Source organism: Petaurus breviceps, unplaced genomic scaffold, assembly GCF_028583685.1.
Source record: "Petaurus breviceps papuanus isolate PSGF00001 unplaced genomic scaffold, PetGlider_PUasm1.0 98, whole genome shotgun sequence".
Classification (NCBI taxonomy): domain Eukaryota; kingdom Metazoa; phylum Chordata; class Mammalia; order Diprotodontia; family Petauridae; genus Petaurus; species Petaurus breviceps.
This window is the reverse complement of record NW_027187460.1, coordinates 40,467,025-40,481,380: the sequence shown is the minus strand read 5'-3', so window position 1 is coordinate 40,481,380 and position 14,356 is coordinate 40,467,025. Positions and strand designations below refer to the sequence as shown.

The following is a 14,356-nucleotide window of genomic DNA, read 5'->3' as shown; positions in this document are numbered from 1 at the left end:
TTGTACAATTTTTCATTTTAATTGTTTATTTTCCTTTTTCTTTCTTTCAAGGTAATGTATCAGGTGCTTGATTGAACTTTAAATGTAATATTTATATGATTTCATATAAAGTCTCAATGCAAATGGGACATACAGGTGATGTGGTTCAAGCAAAAGAACAGTAACTATTAACTTCTGTATTTAATTTAGCTGTTGAAAACCTAAGTGGGATAGTAATACATATGCATGAATTACAATAATAATTAAAATAAACTTTGACTTTCCCATTACTAATTTGATAGATTAAAAAAATTATATTTCTTTTATAGTCAAGCATAATGATACTGGTGCTCAGAAAACAGTAGCCCCCTGCTGCAGTGATTGGGTGGAACATGGCACTGGGCAGATGGAAATCTTATGACAGTCTTCTAATTTGTTTCCATCTGTATCATGTTTGGAAACACCTGCTACTTCAATTCAGTTTTTCAAGCGCTTTATTTGTGCTGTCCATTTCAGGAAAAAGTTCTGTCTTATAAGAGTCAATCGAGGAAGAAAGAATCTTATTAAGTGTTTAGCAGACCTCTTTCACAGGGGTGCCCAGGGGTGGGGAACCTATGTCCTCGAGGCTACATGTGGCCTTCTAGGTCCTCAAGTGCAGCCTCTTGACTGAGTTCAATTTTTACAGAACAAATCCTTTTATAAAGGGGATTTGTTCTGTGAAGTTTAGATTCGGTGAAAGGGATGCACTTGAGGGCCTAGAGGGCCACATGTGGCCTCAAGGATGCAGGCTCCCCACCCCTGGTATAGCCACTCAGAAGAAAAAGTTGGATTGATACCTCCTAAAAAATTCATAACAAAGTTACAAAAGAAAAAGAAAATGGGGGAAAAATGAACTCATGTGCAAGATACACATGAGTTTTTGAATGACCTAACTACACAGAATTGTTAATATTTTACAAGAAAAGAACAAACGGGAAAAGCAAAATGGCCATGTACCTAATGGCAATGTTGATAGGAAAAATAACAACAGCAAACAAGATCTAATTTGGGTTCATGTGATCTTTCAGAGAACATTAACTGATGAAACCAGATATCTTATGAAACTGCAAGTAGCAAAGATGAAGATTTTTTAGATGTTTCTGTTGATGTGGTGCAAAACACATCAATTACTCACTGCTTAAGGTTTTAGCAATATGGAAATTATGGAGTGAATACAAATGTTACTGCAAAGAATGTCTCAGCAAACAGGAAGCACACAAAAGGATAAAAATTAAAACAAACAAACAAAAAAGAAAACTGCCCATTATTTTGGTTCTGCACTTGAGATTTAACTATATGGAATCAGCTTCACTGATATACAAAATTTTCTTATCTTATTTTCTTATCTTTTAGAACTTAGACTGTTTAACACTTCAGGAAATGTCAGCAATCCTGACAGAATATATGACCTTGTCACTGTTGTGATTCACTGTGGATGTGGTCCTAATCGAGGTCACTGCATTGTAATAGTTAGAATTTTTGGCTATTTGATGATAATATCGTAGAGAAAATAGATGTACAAGCTACTGAAAAATTCTACCAGTTGACATCAGACAGTCTCAGAACTGAATGGGCACTGTGGTGAAGAGATACCTTCTGCCTAATTTCTTTGGTTATTTTGGAAAGGATAAAGCTTTTTTTTTTTTAAAAAAAAGTGAAATTCAGGGGGGGGGGGGGGGGGGGGGGGGTGCACTTTACACACAACAAGCAAAGACTATGGATTAACAAGCCCTTCATATCATGGTAGCTGATTTATTTGCTCACGTATCATTTTGTCTGTACAGTTCCACCCATTTGAATTCAAAGATACTAGTTCCTCTTATCAGAGTAGCCTTCCAGTAATTGACATACATTTTTCTTTGTTATTTGCACCCATAAATTTGAAAGCCTTTGGAGTACATTAGAAAGAACAGGAACCTATCGTAGATTGTATTGATTATGTAAAAAGAAGATACGGAATATACTGCTTAATTAGCTTATGTTCAGTGTGGAGAGCACATCCTGTGGTTTTTCATGAGTAAGTCCGAACTATTTTGGGGCCCAACACTTGTAGTTGCCTTCCTGACATACTAGCCTAACATGACAAACACCATTGTGAGGGAGGCAAGTGTGTTTTGCTTCTCTGAAGAAACTTATATACAGTACATGTATATATATATAGGGAACAATTGGACAAAGATGGCTTTTGCTTCCCCAAGTGGAAAGACTGGCTTTGTAATTATAGTTTATTCTTATTCATTTGATACATTGTATGTGCTAGAGTCTAAGTATGGTATGAATTATCAATGATTCTATTTACAAATTTTAAGGATACTTCTGTTAGCTTTAGTCAGTTATACCCTTTCAAATGTTTAATTTTCTGTTTTGAAGGATAAATTTTAATTCTAATTAATATCAGTTAAGATTTCCTAACTGATATTCTCTATGAGAGGAGGTAAATTTTTTTTTTCCAGGAGTAACTAATATTTCTGCCGAAAGAGTTTTTCCTTTCACTTTAATTTCTAAGCCATCTCTTCTGTTCAACTTGGATGAGATTAAAAAAAAAAAAAACCTCTGATTTTTTTTTCTTACAACTGTTGGAATAATAAAAGAAATATGTACCATAAAGAGATGCTGGTACAGTGGTGATATGTTATTCTTTACATATTAACTGTTCACATTAAGGATTGTGCTTGGAAAACTTGACATTACATGTTATGATAATTTCAGAATGTAATTTCTTCACTTGTGAAATGATCCACTCACTCTTTAGTAGCTTGGGTGATTAGCTGAGTGTACATCCTTTCAATATGAAATTTTCCTGAATAGCCTAGGAATTAAAAAAAGATAAAGCCAGTATTTTTACAGTTTGGCAAATAATACTGGAAACAATTTTCAGAAATCAAATCTTTTGTCTGTACAAGATTTTCTGTTTTGGGCTTTAAAGAATAACTTTAGACACTATTTAAATCATGGCAGCACCAGGTAATGTGTAGTGCAAAACATATGTAGATTTTTACAATTGACACTTTTCCATGCATCAGTATGTTGTCTGAAAGGGACTGAATGTAACTTAATGGAAAAAAGAATTGAATATATATATTCCAAAGAATAGCAATCAGGCTTTGAATGTTCTTTGTTACCCCTATTCAGAGAGTAATTTGTTTTTGCTTTTTTGTAATTTTCTGTTATTTTATTAATACTGTTAAAATATTTTTTAAAAGAATGTTTTCTTCGCTGCTATAATTAGCATTTACGTTTAGCTCAGAAAACGACTTCACCTATTCGTTCAGCTGAACAGATCCTTAACAGGGTCACTGAACTAACTATGCTATTTAAACAAATGTACAGGAAGAAAGTAGATCTGTATTTTAACAAATTGATTTTTTTAAGATGCAAAGTTTCTAAAGCCTTACCTTGGCTAGATTTTTTTTTTTTTGCAAAAATTGTACATAGCCTGCCTAACCTACCAGCATTGCAGAAAGAATTTTTTAAAATGAAAGAAAGAAAAACTAAGCATGTGAGAGAAAGTCGTGAAAATGGAAGTGAGATTTTTATTATAAGGGCTTATATCAAATTATCTTGGAACTTAGAGATCTGTGTTTCCACACCTCTCTCTCTTCAGGGGAAAGGAAGAAAGTAAAGGCTGAATTATCTTATTTCATGGGTCAAGTCACAGTATGTGTCAGAAAGAAAGAAGCCCTTTGCATAATTGTCATGTTAATTGCTAACCAACAAATGGTTGCTTTTACATTTTATATTTAAAATGTATTAAAAATCAAGGTTATATTTCATACTTTAGCAAATTACAACATTTTTTTATTGAGTTTAGTGATAGTCACACAATTTTTTCTCTGTTTCTTCACAACATATACACTATATTTCATAAAATGATTTGTGGGGGTAGGGGTTGTGGGAGTTATTATTCTAAAATTACTTTTTACTTCTAATGTAACGGAAGCAAACAAAAAAGTTGAAGTTGATGTCAGAAACTATAGTTTATTCTCTAACCTGTTGGTCTAGGGAAGGAATATAATATAGCAAACAAGAAAATGACTAATTTAGAAAGCATTATAAAGTTGTCTGGTTGATAATGGTTAAGATAAAAATGGGAAAGATTGTCTTAATTTTAAATGGTGACTCTTTGCTATGTAACTAGGTAAATGTTCAGTGGGATAGCAGATAGCAAAATTTCTATGGGCATCTTCTTTGAAGTGTGAGAATTCAATATAATGTCCTACTCTTGAGTCACATGGCCTCTGTCTTATAAATCTTGTGTTTAGAAGACAACCAGACACAGTAGCTGTGATTTTGGAAAAAAAAGGCCATGGGATCTGTATGTATATTGGCTTCGTTACTGATGGCAGCAGTATAAAGACCTCACTTCCATAACATACTATTCTTAATTCTTTATTTAATGACACTTTTTGTGAAAGTCTTCATGAGGCAATTGGAATAGAATATTGGGCTGGGATCTGGGAAACAGAGTCTGAATCATCTTGCTCTTCAGTAAATTAATTGTGTGACCTTGGGCAAGTCACTTAACCTCTCTGTGATTCATTCTCCCTACCTGTAAAAAAAAATACCTACTTCACATGGTTGTAGTGGGTATTAACTAGACATAATATCTGTAAAACATCTGAACTCCTTGGAGAAAAGCTCAATATAAATACAAAATAATCTATTAAAGTTGGTTTATTTGTGCTGGGGGGAAAAACAACAACAAAACCAAATCCGTGATTGAATTGAAGAAATACATGTATGATTTTCATCAATTTCATTTCTTCAGGCCGCATTGTCTGTCTTCTTGATTTGGAAAATCCCTGTTTATGGTACAGTCTTTGAAGCTGTAGCACATGCATTGCTCAGATGTATGTGGGCAAAAAGCATTTCTCCTTAGATTCAAACATTTGTAGAAATACTATACAATGCATGGGCAAGAGTGAATTTTTAATGGATATGTCTGCTTCAGTTCTGTTTTAAGTTCTGCAGAGCAATTATTCTGAAGTGATTTTCAGTTCTTTGTGAAAAATTTGAAATTTTCAAGGTGCATTACCCTAAGAATATTCTAAGGGTAAGAAAATGTATTGACCTGTGTTGATGCAAGCCCAAATAGTTACACTAATTTTTCCTTAAATATTTTTAAAATGAAAAACTTACCATTGGCCTGGGATTATATGTGGAAAGTTTTAGACTGAAAGGAAAATTAATTAGAAGGTTATAGGCAAGCAAAAATAGTTCTAAGAAGGGATCTTCAAGTTAGCTGCAAGGCATCTCAGCTCTCAGATGCTTTTAAAGCCTGATTTAAATTTTCATGGTGGTTTAAAATTAGGAAATTTTATTATTTTAAGAATCATGTTGCCTTTATTCACCATGATGTGTCTTACATATGAATGTTAATTTCAGGATTTGTGAAATGTAACTCACCTGAGAGATCACTGACTTATTTTCCTACATTATGTTCTTTTTTAAAAATTGCACTTATTTCATAGAATTTTTAATGATCAAAGGAAATTAAAATCGAAGGCACAGTTTTCTAACCATACAGCAGAACCTGAATGTTGTGTTCATAGCCTTATGCCGCAAAGACAGAAGATTTACAGAAATAACCTCTAATAACTCTATTTCACCAGAATTGAGATGAGGTGTATCCTTGGGGATGTGCTCACCAGCACCATCCCAAAATGATGAAACCATTTATGGGAATGTGTACTAAGCTTGGCCACATCAAGTATATTTCAATTAAAAGGAAATATTGAACAAATACATGTGTATTGAAATGTAGTGGTTATCTCTTGCCCACAGTATGTCTTTAAATAATAATGGTTGCTCATTTTCTTGGTTTCTTTTCTACTCCATTAAAAACTCAGCATAGAGGCTTACTTGTCTTCTGCTCCATGGAAAAAGTAGCATTAAAGCATAATTTCTGATGGAAGCAATTTTCTGACTAACAAATGGTTGGAAAACAAATGTACAAACCAGCCTGATTTGCTCTCCAGTCAATGTTGAATGATTGTTGATTACTTCAGTGACTATATAAAGAGAATTGGGTCAGAAAATGAGTCAAGCATTATCTGTTCCCTGTTCCACCTTGAACTCTAGTCCAAGACACACCAAATAGCTAAGTGCTTTGATGTTAGCAAGTTGGAAAACAAGTTCATTTATTGGAAGGCAGAAGAGATTCAACTGGGCCCTAAACCAGGAGGTAGGAGTTTTACTCTAACTTTGTCACCACTTTACTTCAGGGAATTGGCCAAGTCACTTAAACCTCAAATGGTTCACCTATAAAATGAGGATTATAATAATTCTTTACCTCATAATAGCACAGAGACAAAGAAACATTTCTTAAATGCTTTTTGAAACCCTCTGGTAAACAATACACTATTATTCATGAATGTTCTACAGGTTTATCATCTTGGGAAGAGCAAAACAGTTGCGGGGAGCAATCAAAATAAATGTAATAACAGAGTTAATGTTCATAAATTTAATGCCATTTATGGACACCAGTCTACCCACTGGAAAGAGGCTTAGATTTGGAACTAGAGGACCAGGGTTCAAATCCTGGCTCTTCTATAGAGCTTCTATTCTGCTTATGTGACAGATCACCTCCCCCTCTTATGGGCTTCAACTAATGATCTTTAAGATGAGAGGATTAAAGCAGGTCTTCTCTAAAGTCACTCTAAATCTCTGTATACATGTAATATGTACATGCACGTACTCACATATATCAGTTAATTACTTGGAAGTGATCAAAATAACACAGTCTTACAGATCTAGAAGGGGAGGCCAGTCTTCTATAGGTACTTTTAGAGTATCTTACACAAATGCTCAGTCTGAGTTCTCAAAAGCAGGAATGCCAACATTCCTTCCAAGAAAAAAAAAGTGAATACCTCTAGTAAAACAATTTGTCTGATTCTAGACCTTGCAACAGAGCACTTATAGCAGAAAAATGCTAAGACAGAGAATTAACCTAGTGGTGTTGGTGCTGCCAACAAAAACAGAGGCTGTCTAAAGAGTCTACTTTTGAAAACAAAACAAAATACTACTAGTGATTTAATTTCAAGTCTTCCCTACCACCTTTACACGTTTTGAAATATTTTTAAGTTAGATAAAATATCTTTCTGTGCTATTCTTCACCTTCAGATAGAGAATTTAGTGAACAACTGTCTTCTAGCATTTGTAGGTTTCAGGTATCTTGTCTTTCATGCAAAAGACTTCAGAGTCTTTTTAGAAATGGGAATTTGAATAGAAAAGAAATGCTGAACAACAATGACTATGTTTCATCTTAATAAAGAGCATCAGCACCACTATTTATGGTACTTTGTTGAACTGTGCTTTTTTTTTTTTTCCTTTTGCATGAAAAGTGCCGATTAGGTACACTTTAAAGTAGATAAGCTTCTTCTGTAAAACGTAAGATTCTTTTGCAAACAGACACAGTGTGCTTTCCCCTTTCTCTGATAAAGGAAGTCATTTGTATCCTGGTGCATTTTACAAATGACTAAGGTGAAAGTGTGCAAAGATCACACACACATGAGCCTGCACACACACACACACACACACACACACACACACACACACACTTCTTTGTATAAATCCCATTGGAATAATCCCACGGCAGCCACAGCATTTAATGACAAGCAGCCATCTTATTAAATGAATAAACCTTTCAACCAGCATCTTACACTATTAAACTTAAAAGATCCTAACCCAGAGGGGGGGGAGGGAGGAAGACTTGCCCAGAGCACATCTATTAGTCAATAAGAAACATACTTCTTTGATGTGTTTTGGCTATTGTAAGCCAAGTTTACTATTAATTATAGGTTGCTTTACCTTTCGACACATAATTTACCTTTATTAAATATAAAAATATATTTTATATTATGATTATACCAGAGCCAGGCTGGCTTAAGGATTTTTTTTCTCCTGTATTATGTGATGACAATAAGTGCTATTACAAAGCTTAAATATTTCAGAGTGCAAAAGACACCTGAAGTGGTAAAAACCACAGAGAAATTCTTTTAGAGGCAGCACAACATATTAGAAACCGTGTGGTACTGAGTCCTGGTTCTGCCACAAATGTAACACAAGTGTAACTTTGGACAATTGATTTTATTTCTTTGGGACTCAGTTTACTCATCAATCCTAAAATGAAGGGCTTGGAGTAGTTGGCTCCCTCCAAATAGAATATTCTGTGATTTGAATTATGCTAATTGAAGTGGAGGGACAAACAATTTAAGTAATTTCTTCAAAACCTGGAAGAGTTTTGGCAAACCTAAATTAAAATCTTATTGAGGCTAGAAAGGTGATTTTATTTTCTTTTGTCTTTTCTTTTACATTATAAAGTTAAATCCAACTAGGCAATCTCATAAGGAGTATCACTTTATCTTTAAATAGGTTACAAATAAAATACAATTAAAAAAATATCCCATAGTTAAAAAAAAAAATATATATATATATATATAACTTCATTGTATACAGGAGAGAAATCTAGTAAGGAACAACTCTCTTCCCCTTCTCACACACACACCACCATCCAATACAACACTTATACGACATGTGAGAAGGGTACCTGAACCAAGAGAACCCAGAAAATGATTGGAACTTGTACCAGGGGTCAAACAGAGCCAAGAAGAACCCAGAATACTGAGAAATGTAATAGTACTTCCCTACTGTCCACCCTGTCTTTTACTTTTTGCCCCCCCAAATCCTTTGCTTCTGTTTAATTAAATGTGAGAATGTTTCTTCAATGTGATCCTTGCATTTGAAACTTTGGTCTATAAAGCATAGAAACAAACAAGGAGAAGCCAGGGCAATGGGCTAAATAGGACCAAGTTCCATTAGATTAATATTCAAAATAGTGCAGATTTGGGTTATTATTTTCAGCATCATTAAATTTATGATCATTTAATTGCTTGGGAGTGATATGTGAAAGGAAAAATGAAACTCAAAACTGTACATGCCTTTTGTTTGTAAGAAATGTCTCTGCCAAGAAGCTCAGTAATATTTGCCACTGGAAAATTGCATGACTGACTCTCTCATTTTTACAACATAAGCATTCTTGCAGGAAATACCATCATTTTAAAGGACACAATTCTTCTGTTAAAGAAGTTAATTTGCTAGCTGGCAGTACTCGTTTATCACAGATACAATTCATTCAGAGTAATTATAATTAGCTATCATAATTAAGGGTTGGCCTTCAGTTCCGAGAAAAGCAACCATATTATAATCTGTGTGATGCTTCCCTCCTCCTGGCAGTGGGTGGCAGACTATGGGTATAGAGCATGACTATTGTGCAGGGTATTTGGAATCATAGAACAGGAGCTAAAATCCCACCTCTGCCACTTACTACCAATGTGTGACACGTGGACAAAACATTTTCTGGGACTCAGTTTTCTCTTCTATAAAGTGCTGGAGTTGAATTAGATGTCCTTCAAAAGTCCCTTCAGCTCAAATGATTGTGTGTCCTATCAGGCATAGTCACTGTGCAGGCTGGTTTTCATTAACTGTGGTTTTTGTTTTTTTTTTTGTTGTTGTTGTTAGAAGGGAGGGATTTTAATGGGAGATGAGGGACTGGTTATTAGGAAGGGACTATGATATAAAAAAATAAAAGGCATCAATAGAACAATTATATGAAAAAATAATTCCATGTGTAACTCAACTACAAGAAAAGTCTTCAGTTCTAAAAGATTAGAGATCTCTCCAAAGTAGTTATCTTTAAGAATTCAATCAGCCTGGCTTACAGTAGCGATAGGCAAAATAGAAACCATGGATAAAAGACATCTTTACAAAAAAAAAAAAACCTGTGAATGCTCCTAATCTTAATTAGTACACCAAAGCCCAGATCAAGAAACAGCTCAACTTGCTAGGACTTGCCCTTAGTGGGTAGTGGTACATATGATGGATACAGGCTACCAATATTAACCTATTTTTAGTCCATACACCTGCTGGAAGAACTTGCTGTCAGAGCTCTAAACTAGGACAACTTTGGCACTTGGCTTCTCTCTGCCCTGATTATTTAGGGCTAAATAAACATCTCAATATACTGTATGGCTCTGAAACAAAAACAATTTTCTTCCCACAAATCCTCAATCTGCTTGATACTTCTCAAATCTTTCATTTTCTCATGAAATGGTTGCTACTGTTGTTAAAAATGTCCTGAAAAAGTTTCAAGCAGCTAAAAGTAAACAATAGAATCATAGATTTAGAACTGGAAAGAACCAGATAGTATCTCAAGTCCAATCTTCTTATTTTAGAGTTGAGAAAATGGAGACAGAAAAAGATTAAGTGACTTGTCCAGGGTTGCACTGGAACAGCTAAGAAGATTTATATAAAATAAAAAGACAAAGGTCCCCACTAGACTGAACTTTGGGTAATCATTATTATCATTCCTATACAAAGAAAAACATCTCAAGAGCTTCATATGTCCTCTCTTTTGGCATCTTGTGTTTTTATTTTTTTCTTAGTGATAAATGTTCGTGATTTAAATAAATGAGGCCAAAGTGCACATAGACCATATTCACTCTTAAACAAGATGAAGATTAATCAAAAGCATGTAGACATGGGCCACAGCCATTCTCAGTCAGTCAGTCAATAAACATTTATTAAGTACCTACTATGTGCCAACCATTATGCTAAGTGCTGAGAATACATTCCCACTTGCTTACATCACTTAAACCCTGATATTGATGGTAAAACATCCAGCAATTGGAAGTGATTATGTGGACGGCAAATCTACATGTCTTGAAATGAGACATGAGTTTTATTTACAGTTTGTAGCACTTAACATTATAGGATTGTAGTCACTTGTCTTAAAAAATAAATGAACTGGAAGTTCATGAATCTGGCAAATGTTACTTACAAAAAGGAGTCACAAATGAGGTTATGACAAAAGACAGAAAATTCCCACTGCTGAAGAGGCCATTCCAGAACAATGTCATTGAAAAACGGAGAACATACTCCATCCGATTCCATTCCCATTTATCAACCTAAATGGCAGCACCAGATGAGTTGAATGAATCCACCCTGTTCATAAACTGAGGCTTTCCCCCATGTGAGCAAGGGTATAATCCCTCATGACACTAATGAGAATGACACACCGAGAAATAATAGCAGGAGATTGCTTTTTTGTTTGTTCTCACTCCAAAGACTCTGGAGTCCACTTTGAATCTCCAACTAAAAACCGGTTGGAAACGTACCCTGTGGAAGAGATGGGATTAATTGAGTGAGCAAACATCCATACTCCTTTCTGGGATGTTATCAACTAAGGAATAGAATGCAAAAGAATATTTTGTTTTATTTTTGCCCGTTTCCTTTACCTGTTCCATTTAAGAATCTCCCCATGCCAGTAGTTCATAAAGGACAGCACTAAAATCATTATAGTTTTGTGGTGTCGGGGTGGAGATGGAGGAGTTGTGCAAAATCAGCTTTAGAAACATCATCATTTAGCTACAAATACTGCAATGTCACCGGGAAGGCAAATATATTCACATTGAGAGAATGAAAAAAAAAATACTTTTCCTTATTTAAAAATGGTGGTGTAGTTTGGAATGGCTTTAAAAAATAATTCCTTAGGTTTATTCTCCATTGAACAGCTGTGATTCTCATATTTTGATTTTGAGAATTTTCAGTGACTGATTTGGGGCTTCTATACTAGGAATTATTTTTTGACATTTATACTGTGCTGAGTTTTTCTTAAATAGAAGTGATGTCAACCCTTTGAATGGCCTATTATGATAAATGATCATATCATATAGTACATCTGGAGGGGGTAAGGTAGAGCAATTGGGATTAAGTGACTTGCCCAAGGTCACACAGCTAGTTTTGTGTGTGTGTGTGTGTGTTAAGTGTCTGAAACTGGATTTGAACTCAGGTCCTCCTGACTCCAGGGCCGATGCTCTATTCACTGTGCCACCTAGCCACTCCTCATAAATTTATTTTAATACTGTTTTACTATTTTAAGAGGATATGTTTTTGTTATAGAAATTGTTTTTCAAAAGCATATTGTTTAAAATGGTGTTCCAGATATAATGTCAGTGTTTTCAAAAAGGTGGAGTAAGTAACTCTGTTTTGGCCTTCTAAAAAGGAAGATATCTTCAGTTTGATTTAATTCCAAATCTTTATTATAAAACTACCATGTGCAAGGCACTCTATTTGGCAGGGGGGATGCAAAAGCAAACATGAAATTATCTTTGTACTTAAGGAGCCAACATTGTAATGAAGCTATACAGGAAGTACAAAGATTATAAAAAGTCCCTTCAAGAGAAAGAGATTGATGATAACCACTGTCCAGGAAAGGACTTGTAGATTAAAAGGAAAGGAAGGAAGACAACATTCAGTAAGCACCCACTATGTGCTAGGCATTATGCTAAGAGCTTTATAAAATATTATCTTATTCAAACCTTTCAATAATGCTGGCAGATAGGTGTTATAATTATCTCCATTTGGTAGTTGAGTAAACTGAGACAGAGTTTAAATGCCTTCCACTTACACAGATCACACATAGAGTTAGTGCTTGAGACTGGACTGGAGTTCAGGTCTTCTTAACTCTAGACCCAACGTTTTGTCCATTGAACCACTGGGCACCTGAGTTTTGCTTTGAAACAGTTTACAGGTGGAGATGAGGAAGGAGCATATTCTTAACATGCAGGACAATTTGTGCCAAGGCAGGGAGACAGGAGATAAAATGTCATTGACAGGACAGTTTGGCAGAAATAAAGAGTGTGTAGAAAGGCTCCGAAGTTCAATGGGAAATATAATGTGGAAGGACTTAAATCCCAGGTTAGAGAATTTGTGTTTTATTTCATACCAGGGACAATTAAGAACCATTGAGGAATTTTGGTCAGGTGGCTTGACATGACCAGGTCATTTTGTTCCTTAGGTACCAGTTTAAAAGAAGTTAAAATATAGTATGTTTGGAGGGAAGGAAGTTGGGAAATGCAAGCATTTGTTATCATGGATGAAAGAGAATTCAAAGAGCTTTTGTTTTCCAGAATGCTATTTCTTTTACCATCACAAGATTGATATTACATGAAAAGAGAGTCTTTTCTATTTGTTGTTGCTATCAAGGCCACACCAATCTCAGTGCTCAGATGTTAGTCACATTTAAGGAAAAAAGAAAGACACTTGTTAACCTAGCTCACTTTTCAGGGTATCAAAAATTGTCCCAGTGTTTTGGTAGATGACACTGATTCCACTAAGTTCTTAGACCCCAAAAGACTTGCTTACCCCTCTGCAGCTTTACTGGAACCCAAATATTTAAAATGTTTATGGTCACTTAGACCTTATTCATTCATTCGTTCATACATTTGTTCATCCATTCATTCATCTATCTAGTTAATCATTTATCCATCCCTCTATTTATACAGCCATTCATACATTCGTTTATCTATTTATCTATCTATCTATTTACTTACTCTAATTTTTCTTTTTGTTTGCTTAGAAGTATGGAAGTATTTCTCGAGTAAGAATTTCTAAACTTCTTATGTTTATTAGGTGGTGTTGATGTCTCCACAAATCCATAGCTGTGAAGACCAGCAGGAGCCTGAGAAAGTTCCTTAGAAGGAACAGCTTATTGCTGCTCCTTTCTTCTGGAGTAGTCAATCTTTTAGTAGTAAATCAGGACACTAATAATGGAGGCACTTGTCATCACTTTGACTAAGCAATTTAAAAGTTTGCCAAGAATTCTTCTCTCTTGGGTTTTCAAATGCACTTGTCATAAACAGAACATGTGATTAGGTCCCACATTACCACACTGGGGAACAAGAGTAGGAAAAAAAAGATGGTGAACTCTTCTTAACAACACCTTGTAGTCAGACTCCCAAAGTCTGGGAATGTAACCCATTAGAAGAGCTCATAGAATGGAGCGATAGAAGAACCATACCCTGGGCATTCTCTCATGTTTTGAAATGTCCTATTTCAGTCTTGAGGAAGAGATTTTGTGGTTTGAATGGAATTTAGAAATGTAGACCTGCTTTCATAGCACAGCTTGATTGATTGTGCAATATTAGCAGATTTTCAGAGTTTGAACATTACAAAGGCATTTTCACAAAGTGCTTATAATTTTAGAGAGACCTATAAGCAATTTAAAAAAGATATTTATGGGACATTTTATACTTCAATGGATTAATGATTTTACCTGTGTAGATATTCTCTCTATTTGTTAAGATTAGAAACCATTTGTATCTCCCCATCTTATTATACTTAGCCATGGCTTTCTTAAAATCTTCCTTCCTTCCTTCCTTCCTTCCTCCCTTCTTTCCTTTTCTCATCCTCCTCCTCATCCTCCTCCTCTTCTTCTACTTCTCTTTCTCCTTCTCCTCTTCCTCCTCCTCCTCGTCCTCCTCCTCCTCCTCCTCCTCCT

At 35.0% G+C, this 14,356-nt stretch overlaps 1 pseudogene; it reads left to right on the top strand.

Moving 5' to 3' along the window:
- Positions 1 to 429: 429 nt before the first annotated feature.
- On the top strand, positions 430 to 1,603 carry LOC138156057 (ubiquitin carboxyl-terminal hydrolase 12 pseudogene; annotated as a pseudogene).
- Positions 1,604 to 14,356: the final 12,753 nt, after the last annotated feature.